At 39.0% G+C, this 12,039-nt stretch overlaps 2 non-coding genes across 2 annotated transcripts; both read left to right on the top strand.

Annotated features, from left to right (window-relative positions):
- Window positions 1-4,027: 4,027 nt before the first annotated feature.
- On the top strand, window positions 4,028-4,099 carry trnaq-cug (transfer RNA glutamine (anticodon CUG)). The gene has a single exon. It is a non-coding gene; the product is annotated as a tRNA-Gln (tRNA).
- A 450-nt stretch (window positions 4,100-4,549) lies between these two features.
- Window positions 4,550-4,621, top strand: trnaq-cug (transfer RNA glutamine (anticodon CUG)). Its single transcript has one exon. It is a non-coding gene; the product is annotated as a tRNA-Gln (tRNA).
- Window positions 4,622-12,039: the final 7,418 nt, after the last annotated feature.

Below are 12,039 nucleotides of genomic sequence, written 5' to 3' on the forward strand. Positions count from 1 at the left end.
CTCTCACGCCAGTCCAGCTGATTTGGCACACACACACATACACACACACACACTTCACTCTTCTTTCAGTTCTGACACGGCTCGGTGAAGTTGGGTGATAATTTTCTGTCAGTTGTCAGTCACAGATTGTCCTGTGACTCATTCTTAATATTGAAGAGATTGATTATAGCTACTTAAACACCTGAAGACTCAACAAGAGTGAACATTTTCTGCTGTATATTAAATCGTATCAAATCATTCTGAGTCATTGTTTGAAAGCACAAATCATAACATTTCAAACTGTCTAAACCTTTTAAAGACATTAATAACACAACTACAGCATTTTCTTGCTTATTAATAAAGGTGCACACACAAAACACTAGTTCTTTTTTTCCCCCTCATTTTCTGTCATCTATCAGAGCACATGCTTGTTTAGCTACAAACTATTTCTATTGAAAGAGTCACATGAACACAACGCTTCCAGGCTTTTTGCTTTTTATAGTAAGAAATGTGGGTGGATGTTACAGGGTTTAGGGTTTATTCATATGGAGTGGTAGTTTTTGTGATAAGTTTAATTATAGCATGACATTACTGCACACGCCTTTTGGATGTTCGTCATTTAAAGACCTTTTTTTTTTTACCTTCTAGCAGTTATTTTTCTCATCTATTTGGCATGTGACATCTTAAAAATAAATGAATAAATAAATAAAAAAGTATAAAACTCAGAAAATAGTTCATAAGATCCACAAAGTCAGCACACATGTTCCATAAATTTCACATTAGTTTTCTTCAGGGCAACAGTATTGAAGTGAAGCATCGTGTTTGATCTTCAATCTTCATCAGGATTTTGTCTCAAATTACTGCACTGATTACTACTTTAGTTTTATTTATTTATTCATTTGTATTTTAATTTAGACGGCACAAACATTGTCAAAATTAATCTATTTCAGTAGCTCCGCTGTATAATTATAGATTATAAATAGCTCTTTTAAGACTGTACTGAATAATGAAATACACTAATCTGATAATATGACGCATCTCTGACTTCTTTTTAACTTCTTTAAATGTACAATATATATTTAGAACCACCATATGTGACAGCTGGCTCTGACTCATGTTTTTATCATCAATTATTACGTGTTTGATGAAGCTGGAATCAAACCAATCTCCCGGTACTGATAAGTTAATGCCTGAAATTTGACACAGGAGGGAGTGCAAATCAACAAAGATCATCTAAGGAGGCTTTTGGGAAGCTTTATGTGGGTTTAATGTGCCTGCAGTGACATAAATCAAGCAGAAGATACATTTTTCTGGAACTCACAGACAGTAAGTTAAAGTCAGTGTTCAGCATGACTCCAGAAGATGACGTGGGAAACAGACCACAGCCGTCGTGCTCCTTGATAGCTCGTTTTCACACTTTGTATTTATCTCCGCTCTTTTGTCTCTCCTGTCCAAAAATGATTTCCTTTTAATACTGCATCTCTTTGAGGTGCCACTCTTCCCTATAACAAAGGCCAATGGTCGGATGCTGTGTTAGTGAAGGGGGGAAAAGCTGCCACCATATGAAATCTGACAGCCAGTTGGGAATATTAGTCAAACCTCTGAGGCGTGCACCTTTCAAATGAAACCAGAGGGAGAGTTTCTGAAAGAAAAGGGAAGGTAGGAGGGAAAGCGAGAGAGGGGTAGAGTTTATGATGCGTTAAAATGATCCAAGCAGTACCCATTTATTCTCATGAAGCCACAAAACTCTGCACATTTCCTTTTTTCCCTCTCTCTCTCCTGTCAACCTCCACCTCCCACCAACACCTCAGAAATCTGTTTTGTGTCTGTCTGTCTCATCTTTTGAGGAAAAAAAAGTGCCAAACTGGGAACAAAAACAGACCTTTTAGAGTAATAAATGATCCACTGATGGCTGCAAATTTCTAAAAAGAGAAAAGGCAGAGACATGAGAGGACTGATTGCAATAATAATAATAATAGCAAATTATTAGAAGTTCAGCTCCATTTAAATTCACTTATATAAACTACATGGGCTGTACAAAAATAAACTTAGCTCTAGCATTATTCTTCTAGTTTTATGTCTGGAAAAATAGACATCCCAGATATCAATAACTTCTTGTACTTAATATATAGCAACCAGGAATCCTTTTATAAAAAAATATGGGTTTCTCGCAAACAGATATAGTTTATGGTTCATAATGTTACCACAAATACGTATAGGTGTGGATAGTGGATAGTGTCGGCAACAGGACAAATCACTCCTCCACTATTCAACTACCAAGAAAATCACTTTTGAGATACTGCAAAAACTAAATGGAAGAATTTGCAACAACCTTTCTTCAATATGACTGTTACGACCCAATTGCAAGGGTCAGCTGGGTGCAACAAAACCAACCGGATGAAATTGGGTAGGTAAAGTAATTTATTGCTCGGTGATTGAAGTAACACAAAAGTGGTCAAACAAAACAAAACAGGGCTGGTGGATGTTGCTAAATCAAAAAACAGAAGAAAGCCAAATAATGGCTTAAAGAGTTATTACCTACCTAAAGGAAAACCAAACAACTAAACTCTAGAGCCAAACCTAAATACAATAGCAACACCCACACCAAACAACAGAAACTAACACAATACAAATGAGTATCAAGTGCGCATAATTAACTAAATAAAAGTGGTTTCAATACGCACATTTCCAAAAAGATACCCCTCAGTGGCTACAGAACACAAGCACTCAAAAGGCACCAGGGTGAATTGGTCACGTTCAATCCCAGCCGCTGTGACTGAGTGTTGGTTGCAGATGTATACTCCAGGTGGGGTGATAGCTGGAGTCTTGTGGGAGGAGGAGCTGTGGTGGTGGACCAATCCAACGAGCCGGGAGGTGGGGAGAACCAGGGCTGAGAGCAGGTCTGGAGCTAAAGGCCAATCACTCCTGATGTCTGCCAGGTGGGACCAGGAGCTTGGTCTTCTGCCAGCTGCAAACAATATCAGTCTCTAAAGCCACCTTGAAACACAGAGGCTGTTCAAGCCCAGTTCCAACCTCACGGCCACAATAATGACCTAGCTGCAGCTGCACCTAGCTGCCCCTGAAATGCTATCTACAGCAAACATAAACTGATATGTTTGTCACAGGTTAAAAACTTGTTACAAGAATGTTACAAGATGCTTAGCATTACTGGTAATTTGTGGTGCAATCCACCAGTGAACATGTGTGCCAGTCGGGACAATTCATCTTCTCTGGATGTTAAAACCTGCAGAACAGCTTGGCCTCTTCATTTGAATTTTATAAGAATGATAATAAGAAGAATGCTTTTGTAGAGAGTCACCCACATTAATGGAGAGTTAAGGAACACTTCCAACACTGCAGTGACCATATTACACTGGGTAGTTCAACAAGTTTTAATCAACACAACTAATCCACTGTTACTGGTAAGACTTCATTAATCCTGAAGGAAATTCTTCATCTTAACTGTCTTGATTTAATGGTAAATGGGTAAATAATGTAGTGACCCTCTGTGATGAATGAGTGAGACTTTATCTTGTTCTCCTGTCCTTGATTGAACTTTCACACAGGCTACTGTGGACCGTAGCCAAAACCAAAATAACTACAGAAACCTTATAGCTTAGCTCCAGAATTAGCCTCTGTTCCCAGCTCTCTCTCGCTGGACACACACTACTGCTGAGTCTGAGCCAATCAGAGGCGAGCTAATTAAACATGGTATGTTTACTGACATTAGGTAAATCTGGAACTAAGCAATAAACATTGACACGTCAACGTCAACAATAATATTAGTCCATTACAAAAATAATTTTAAAAACCTGCAGTCACGCGCAATAAAATCATTGTCACGTTAACGTGTCAACTTAATTTTAGTGAACTGTTTTTATGTGAACACATTTCAAATAAATGAATAAATGGACAACCAAATGACAGTGAATACAAAATGGACAGTGTGTGTCCTTGAATATTATGTTACTTAAAACACAACTACTAATGATGAAGGAAAATTATGACATAGTTTGAATTCTTTTGCAGCACAGCCCTACAGATGTGAGGTTCCATGGTGTAATGGTTAGCACTCTGGACTCTGAATCCAGCGATCCGAGTTCAAATCTCGGTGGGACCTGCCTTTAAGAAGAGAGGTCAAATGATCTGCAATGCTGAAGCTATCCTTCTCTTATATAACGAGTATCCCAGCACTCAGTCAATAGTTAATAATGATGCATGACTCTTATAATGTCTGAGCACATTAATTGGTTTGATTCTCCCTATAGAATAATTAATACACTGAATGACATAAAGCCAGCAGTCTATAATTAAAGTTGAAGTGGCATCTGATGTCAATGCCATTGTAAAAATAACCCAGACTAATGATTTATAACGATAATACTGTTTTCAGTGCAATATGTTAATGAATCACTCAGTAAATAGTTTCACGATCATCCTTTTTTAAGCTGACAAAGTCATTGTGACATCTCCTACTCTCCTTATCCCTGTGAATGTAACAGCATCGAAGATTTTGATGATTAAATAGTGACGTCGTCAGAAACATTGGAAGTGTTCCTTTTGTATTTGTGGTTCCATGGTGTAATGGTGAGCACTCTGGACTCTGAATCCAGCAATCCGAGTTCAAATCTCGGTGGAACCTGACTTTATAGCAGACATCAAGAATACAAGCAGCATATGTCAGTAAAACTGGGCACTCATCATTACACTACATAGTGAGTCAGTGTCATGTCTGCTCTTTATTCTATTTAAAAGATGGTTGCTGCTTCATAGCTGAGAGGTTTTTTTTGTTTGTTTCCTGTTTACTTTTCATTAAATTACAATAATCACCTTGAAAGAGAAGATGCCATTGTTCAATGATAGCTAAAAACAGCTACCAGAAAGTAGGATTATAATCATTATTTGTTGCAGCAAGTGTGGCAGACTGTGGCTTATTTTGTATGTATTTGTATATGTTTTTAATGCTACAGTACTCAGTGCCATTTTTCAGGACATATTTTGTGGGAACCTTGTACTTGTCACTATCTTGTATGAGCTAATTGGACTCCTACTGATTACTGGCCACTTCCAGTGGGGACATTTCTCTTTGTTTTTCTCAATACAATGCACATCATATAACTACTGGATTTTTTTTGTTGTTTTTTTTTTTTTTAGTCTCTTATCTACGACCTCTCTCCACGTGATTGTTTTCAATTACTGCACTATGTTTAGCAGATGGCTCCTTCAGAGAACATTTTATTTTCTTCTTCCTCTGAAAGACACTAAACTTCTCAAGAACAACTCAGCATGCATAATTGAATGCCGTATGATGACTGGTGGGGATCTCTGAGTGAGTTCTGAATAGTGCTTGCCAGTCAGATGTGTCAGTTATTTATACTTTATGTATAAATTGTGTGAATGCATATTCCACTCCGTTTAATGACTGCTGCATGTAGACGTAATCATACCAGATGTGAGACAAACGTTTTATCTCCTCCATTCACATAAAGCGCGTCTCTTTACTGATGCTAGCCAACGCCTCATGTTGGTCTGTGTATGTATTCATGCTCTAAGGGTGCATGTTTTTCTGATTGTGTGTTTGCATGTGTGCGTTTCACTGTTAACATGGCTTTCTGTGTGTGTGTGTGTGTGTGTGTGTGTGTGTGTGTGTGTGTGTGTGTGTGTGTGTGTGTGTGTGTGTGTGTGTGTGATATACATCAGCGTGAGCCACCTGTTCATGAAGCACTGTGGCGAGTGAGAGGTCTGTATCAGCCGGGATCCCGTCGAGTTGACACCTGTCAGCCTGTCAGCCCGTCTGCAGAACTGTCCTGTCCGGCGCTGGATAGCAGCTCCCTGCACTGATAACCCACAGACCATGTCTAACACTGACAGCTCCATCGCCTTATACTGGGACATTGGGGGGAGACACAGACCATAGCAGACAGAGGAAACCAGCACAGACCTCAAAAGGCGTTTCATTTTAGTCCTATTGTGTTAGGGTGGAATACCCTGAAGAGGCAGACGATGATGTTTTCCATCCTTTGTATATGGACAATGCAGATATTCTTAGAAAAGAAGCCACTACATGGTAAATTAACGGATTAACAGAAACCTATATGTTCCTAGTGGAAATGTAAACTTTCAGACTCATCACAGTTACAAATCTTGTTCATGTCATAACTTACTTTTTATCATGCTGACATTCAAGTACTAATTATTCTGTGGTTTGTTTCTTATTAGTTTCTTATCTGTTGATTACCAACCACATTAGTGTCACTCATATATAGTATTTTAGCCATGGGTCTCCTGCACTTGCACACTTAAAAGGAGTGGGAAAAAAATTAAAATTTGAAAAAATTCTTTACTATATTGTTTATGAATAATACCTGAAATAGAGTTACTGCATGCAACCAAGTAACCAAGTGAATCAAGTCAGGTCAGGATTTGCAAGCAAACTAATTTATTAAATGGGTCATCTGACTTTCAGAAAATTTGCGTAACGGTGAGATGTTTAAAATTTACATATGCATTCTTGAAAGACATGAAAAAAGACTTAAAACACATAAACAAACACACATAGTTCCACTGCGGAGAATGAAGATCCCCTGTTTGATGAACATTAGCCAGGGCTGCCAATAGATAGATAGTTAGATTAAACCTTTATTGATCCCACAGTGGGGAAATTTTCATAATCCCATCTTTAATACAAATAAATAAATCTATGTAATAAAAAATAAATGCAGATTAGCAGTTATGTTATTTAAAAAAGAGACTTTGAAATAAATCTATTTAATCTTTATTTTATTTTATTTTTCAAAATGACCAGAAACCTTGTTCCACTGTTGATCTGTGTACCTCCACAGTCTACTCTTGGTAAAATAGGTTTGTATGTATGTGTGGTCCTGGAGATATTTACTGCAGCAAGAACTTCCACAAAAGGTGGTTTTGAATACTGTGGGGTGTTGTGGACAGATTTTGTCAACAACAAGATGTTGTCACAAAACATTACAGGAGTGTGGTTGAGACAAATGAGAGCTGAGTCCAAGGATGGGTTTGGACCAGTCCATGGGTACAGAGCGTTCATTAGTACCTGAGTACTCATATGTGGGAACATCCAGTTGAAAGATGGTCTCCAGTTTACCTTGACTTTGTTTCTGTAATGTTTATGTTATAGCTAGCAAGCTAAGACTGTGGGGGAAACTTCTGATTACAAATGTCACAAGCACAAAATGGCACAAAATGTTTTTGCTCCATTTTTGTACAGAAGAAGAAATTGAAATCAAGAACAGTGTGGTGTGGTGATGTCCGTGTAAACAGAAAAAAAGGTAATGAATGGAAGCTTAAATAGACCTCTTTATTGCAAAGGGTGTGTTGGCAAAAGTAAAGTTTTTGTGAACTGCTGGGTAAAAGTCTGCTTTTATTTGCCTTTATAATTTATTCAGTCTCCTGTTTTAGGCCCACAAAGACCATAAAATTGGACAACAAATCTTGTGAGCAAGTTTATAGAGTTCTTACATCATCTAGAAGGAAAGTTAAAAGGAGAAATCTCAGTGAGCGAGTTTGGCTCAAATGCATGTCATGACAGCGTGAGTGATGTGCCTCAAGTGGCGTCATGCATCATCCACAGACAGCGAGATTTAACTGATTTACTGTGTGTATGTGTTCAAAAACCACACCTGCTCACAGATTAGCTGTCATGACCGCACGGCCTCCTACAGACGTCTGTGCTGCATCTCTGCTTTTGCAGTACACACACAGGAAGATGAACTACTGAACCATGATCTTGTGAGGAAAGGTTTGTGGTGTGAATATTTGCCTGTTGCTATTTGTAGGTATCTAAACACCCACAGAAACATGCACTGAATGGCCATCCAAGGACTGTCATGTCCCCTGATCTGCTCAAAAGCAGTCTTGATAGTGGGAAAGACCTCTTGGCGAAAATATAATTCAGAACTGAAACCATTCATAAAGTTACTATCTACATTTCTTCATTCTTAAACAATGAAAGAAATACAACAAAAGAGTGACCCCTAATTTTGAGCTGTTTTAAAGTTGCATTACTATTATTTAGAAAACTGAACAACAGAAGATCTACTCTCTTTTACCTACACCATGCTTGCTAAACCAAACTGGAATGCATTTAGGAGTAGACCCCCTAACACCTAATCTGTATAGTCCAGTTATCCAACAAGTGTGTGTATGGGTTATGTCAAAATAGAAAAACTGAAAGCTTGGCTGTGTTTACTGGAAAGAAAGAAGGTCACTAGTGACACAACACGGAGCAAGAAGTAAACACTGAAAGTTCATTTGGAAAGAGATTCCCTAAATCACAAATCTAGTGTCAGCACGACGTGTGCACTGTCAAGACTGTACAGAACCAAAGTACCAAAGTAACCACAAACAAGAGAATAGGATCCAGACCAGGTAAAACAACCCTAAAAATCAAATAAAATAACAAGAGAGACATTGATGAGCTGCTTACATGAAATCACAGCCTCCCTAACTGACAGATTAAATGCATTTTAATGCTGCAGCTGGATTGGTGCACAGAACTGTGCTGCTGGTCCAATCAGTCATGGAGGCAGACAGGAGGCAGGAATGAGGAAAAAGCAGCAGGAAGGCAGCATGTAGAGCAAGGTCAAAAACAGTCCTGGACAAGGATTCACACATACTAACGGCATAGTCAAAAAAAAAGTTAACCACATACAAAGGGAGTTGAAACACTGTAGATATACAGTTTTTACAGGAGAAGCCTTTAAAATGGCTGTTTTGTGGTGGGATTTTATTTATTTAATTAGTTATTTTTGGCTAGTTAAGGCAACAAGACTTATCTGTTTATCTTCTTCCAATAATCTAGAGTTGTTTTGTGGTGACAAAAGGCCAAGTGAGACATTTCAGACTTCACTGTTCCTAGCAATGTTTTCCAGTTTCTCCTGGTGGAACCCAAAGCATCCCAAGGCCAGATTCAGGTCTACTCCATAGTTTCCTTCCTATTGGAAATGCCCTGAAAAACCTCCACAGGAAGGTGTCCTGGAGGCACCTTAATCAGATCATCCAACCACCCAAGCTGATTCCTTTAGATGCAAAGGAATAGTGACTCTACTCTGAGCTGCCTCTGTACATTCTAGATCATTGTCCTATCTCTAAAGAGGAATGACCCTACAGAGAAAACACATTGTGGATGGTTTTATGTGCTGTCTCATTCATTTTGACATTACCCAGGTGATGGTTGGATTGTAGATTGAGTGGCAAATTGAGAGCTTTGCCTTCCAGCTGAGCACTGCTTAACCATGACTGTCGGGTAAGGCCATCTTTACTACTAATGGTGCAGTAATCCAGCTCCATCTGTCAGGACTGTAGATTCAGTTCTGGCCATGAAGCAGTGGACCAGCTTTTCAGTCTTGCAGAGTTACCGAAGGGGTCATTGGAGCTTAATTATCTAGTCCACACATGTTTTGTGGACTTGCTTGGAGAAGACCTATCAATGTTACCCCTAAGGGAACTTTGTGGAGCATATTGAGGGAGTATGATACTAGGGTGGTTGACAAGAGCCATCCATTGAGTTATCTACTTAAATGCATGTTTCCAGTGGGTGTTGAAGTGATCCTTTGGACCTCAAGGCACAGCCAAGGTGAAGAGGACCTTCATGCAAGGTGCTTGTCCACCATCATGAGCAACTTGGGGGTCAGTGTCTTGCCCAAGAACACTTTGACAAGGAATTGATCCATCAACTTTTTGATTGAGTCATGTCTCTGCTAGATGACATTTTTCTGCTGACTTAGTCAGACAATGCACTGGGATACTTTGCAAGAATCGGGATGAGGGTCAGCACCTATAAGTCTGAGACAATGGGTCTCTCCAGGAAAATGGTTAATTACTCCCTTCGGATTTGTTTTGGTTGCTATCCCAAGTAAGCATCATGCAAGATATAAAACATTATTCAGCAAGCTTTACAGATACTGATAGAAAGATTTCGTCACCAATAGATGGAGCCAGGCTATTCATTTCCCATGTCTTATGTGTTTATGCTATGCTAATTTCCTCCTTGTTTTTACATTTAACAGACAAATGGGAATGACACTGCAACTCTTGGCATGAGAACTGATTTCCATCTGGCGAAAAATATCAGATTGTTTCTTAAACTCTTTGCAGAAGAGCTTAAACATATTTTCCCTCAGCTCCAGTCATAAGGCCTCCACAGATTTATATATCTGTCTATGTTCTGTCAAAGGAAAAGGGCAGTTTATAATGATTAACTGAACATAGGAGCAATGTTAGTACTCTCTTAGTGGCTTAAAATAATGTCCCCTGACTTAATGTTTAAGCAAATAGCTGTCCCCATAGTTTATCATTCAGTATTGGCTGCTTTGGTCTCCTTTTGGCTCTGCAGCCTGTCTCAGCTGCACCCTGCCAACAGAATGAGCAAACATGATTGGTGTGTGAGGTCTTCATTTGTGCCAGCCACTTCTACCTCACAGACGAATTGTCTTGCATGAGAGGTAGACAAAATGGCACCCACTGGACCAGTTCCAAGAGGATAAACTCATTCTACGCTGATCATCAAGCCAAGGTGAAAAAGAAATTCACTTTCAAATTGTGGGCACTTTTCCATTTATTCTGAGCAAACTCTACATGTTCTTGTCAACTATGCCCTTCAGTCTGGCCTCGGGCCATGTGTATTTCAAGGACAGGTGATGCAGACTATCAAGTCGACTGGAATCAAATGAGAGATGAAATGGTGCTGATGGTCACAGTTCTTGGTTTGTTTCGCAAAATATCAATATTATCGAACCAGATATCTTATATTTTTTAATCCATCTTGAACAATAGTCTGTATTGTCTATATGACACACCATTCCTCCAGTTGCAGTTTGTCTAAAACATATTCATCTAAACATTTTAGCTTGAGCAATTGTGAAGTTCAGCTCATCTGATGCAGCACTCCATCACTGTACCTTTCGGTGCAACAGTCCTTACAGAGCATAGAGGTGTGTTTTGGCTCATTGTCCTACTGACCAATAAATAATGGCCATGCTAAACTCAGCATCCCCTGCTATTGGTCTTCTTCTTAAGGCCTAATGGTTAAAGCTTTAGACCACTGATCAGAAGGTTGGGAGTTCAAGCCTTGATTACAATAAAGTTAAATCTTTTTTTTTTCTTCTTGGCCTCCTGCAGTAGGGGTTTCATTGCAGGCTCCTCACAGCAGCTGATGAGTTTTGTTGAACTCTGGGAAACATTGATATGCACTCTAATCTAAGCTGTTGTTAATTTGTGGTTTCTAAAGCTGTTAACTCTAATGAACTTCCTGTCTGCAGAGGGAACTTATGGTCTTCTTTCCTAGGGCTGGTCCAGTAGGAACCAGTTTCATTACAGGATTTGATGGCTGTTGGGAGACACGAGTTCCCTACTTGACCACAGACAGATCTTTTGTTTACAGAGGTGGACAATGCACCATTTTGTTTTTTCAGGTTATTTTGTTTAGCGGACAAACTTTTACTTTGACTTTACTACTCATTAAGTTTGCAGAAGCCGTCGCCTGAGTTTCTTCCTTATAGAGGCCATATTGTCCCAGAGGTTAAAGAGAGGGCATGCCTCCAAAGCAGCTATTTTAGGTTCCCTGATTTGATGAGACTTCAAATATGACTGGATTATAGATGTGTCTTGATTGGCCAATTTAAACTGAAAAGACAAGTCCCTGCCCATTTATGTAAGTGTGCTGGGAGAGAAGTGAGGACATAGTTTGTTCATGAAGGCAGCACAATGCAGCACTGCTAACTATTGGATGCAGTTTGTGGAAGTTTTCCTCTAAATGTTTTTTTTCTTGCTAAATTTGTTGTTTTCATTTGGGAGATGTGCCTTTTGTTTAAACATTGCAGATATACAGCTTCTGATTTTCAAGCACTTTCAGCATGTTTGTTCCCTCCTTGCAACATGGCTACAATTGAGATATATGATCAAAATTCTTAGTTTTTTCACGATTGAGTGACCTTCATGTTTTAAAGCAATGATTTACTGTTCACTAATTTAGTGAGTACCACAGAGATTTGACAGATTATTTATTTCAAGATGAAAGTGATGTTA

The sequence above is a fragment of the Amphiprion ocellaris genome, chromosome 13 (genome assembly GCF_022539595.1).
Source record: "Amphiprion ocellaris isolate individual 3 ecotype Okinawa chromosome 13, ASM2253959v1, whole genome shotgun sequence".
Lineage (NCBI taxonomy): Eukaryota > Metazoa > Chordata > Actinopteri > Pomacentridae > Amphiprion > Amphiprion ocellaris.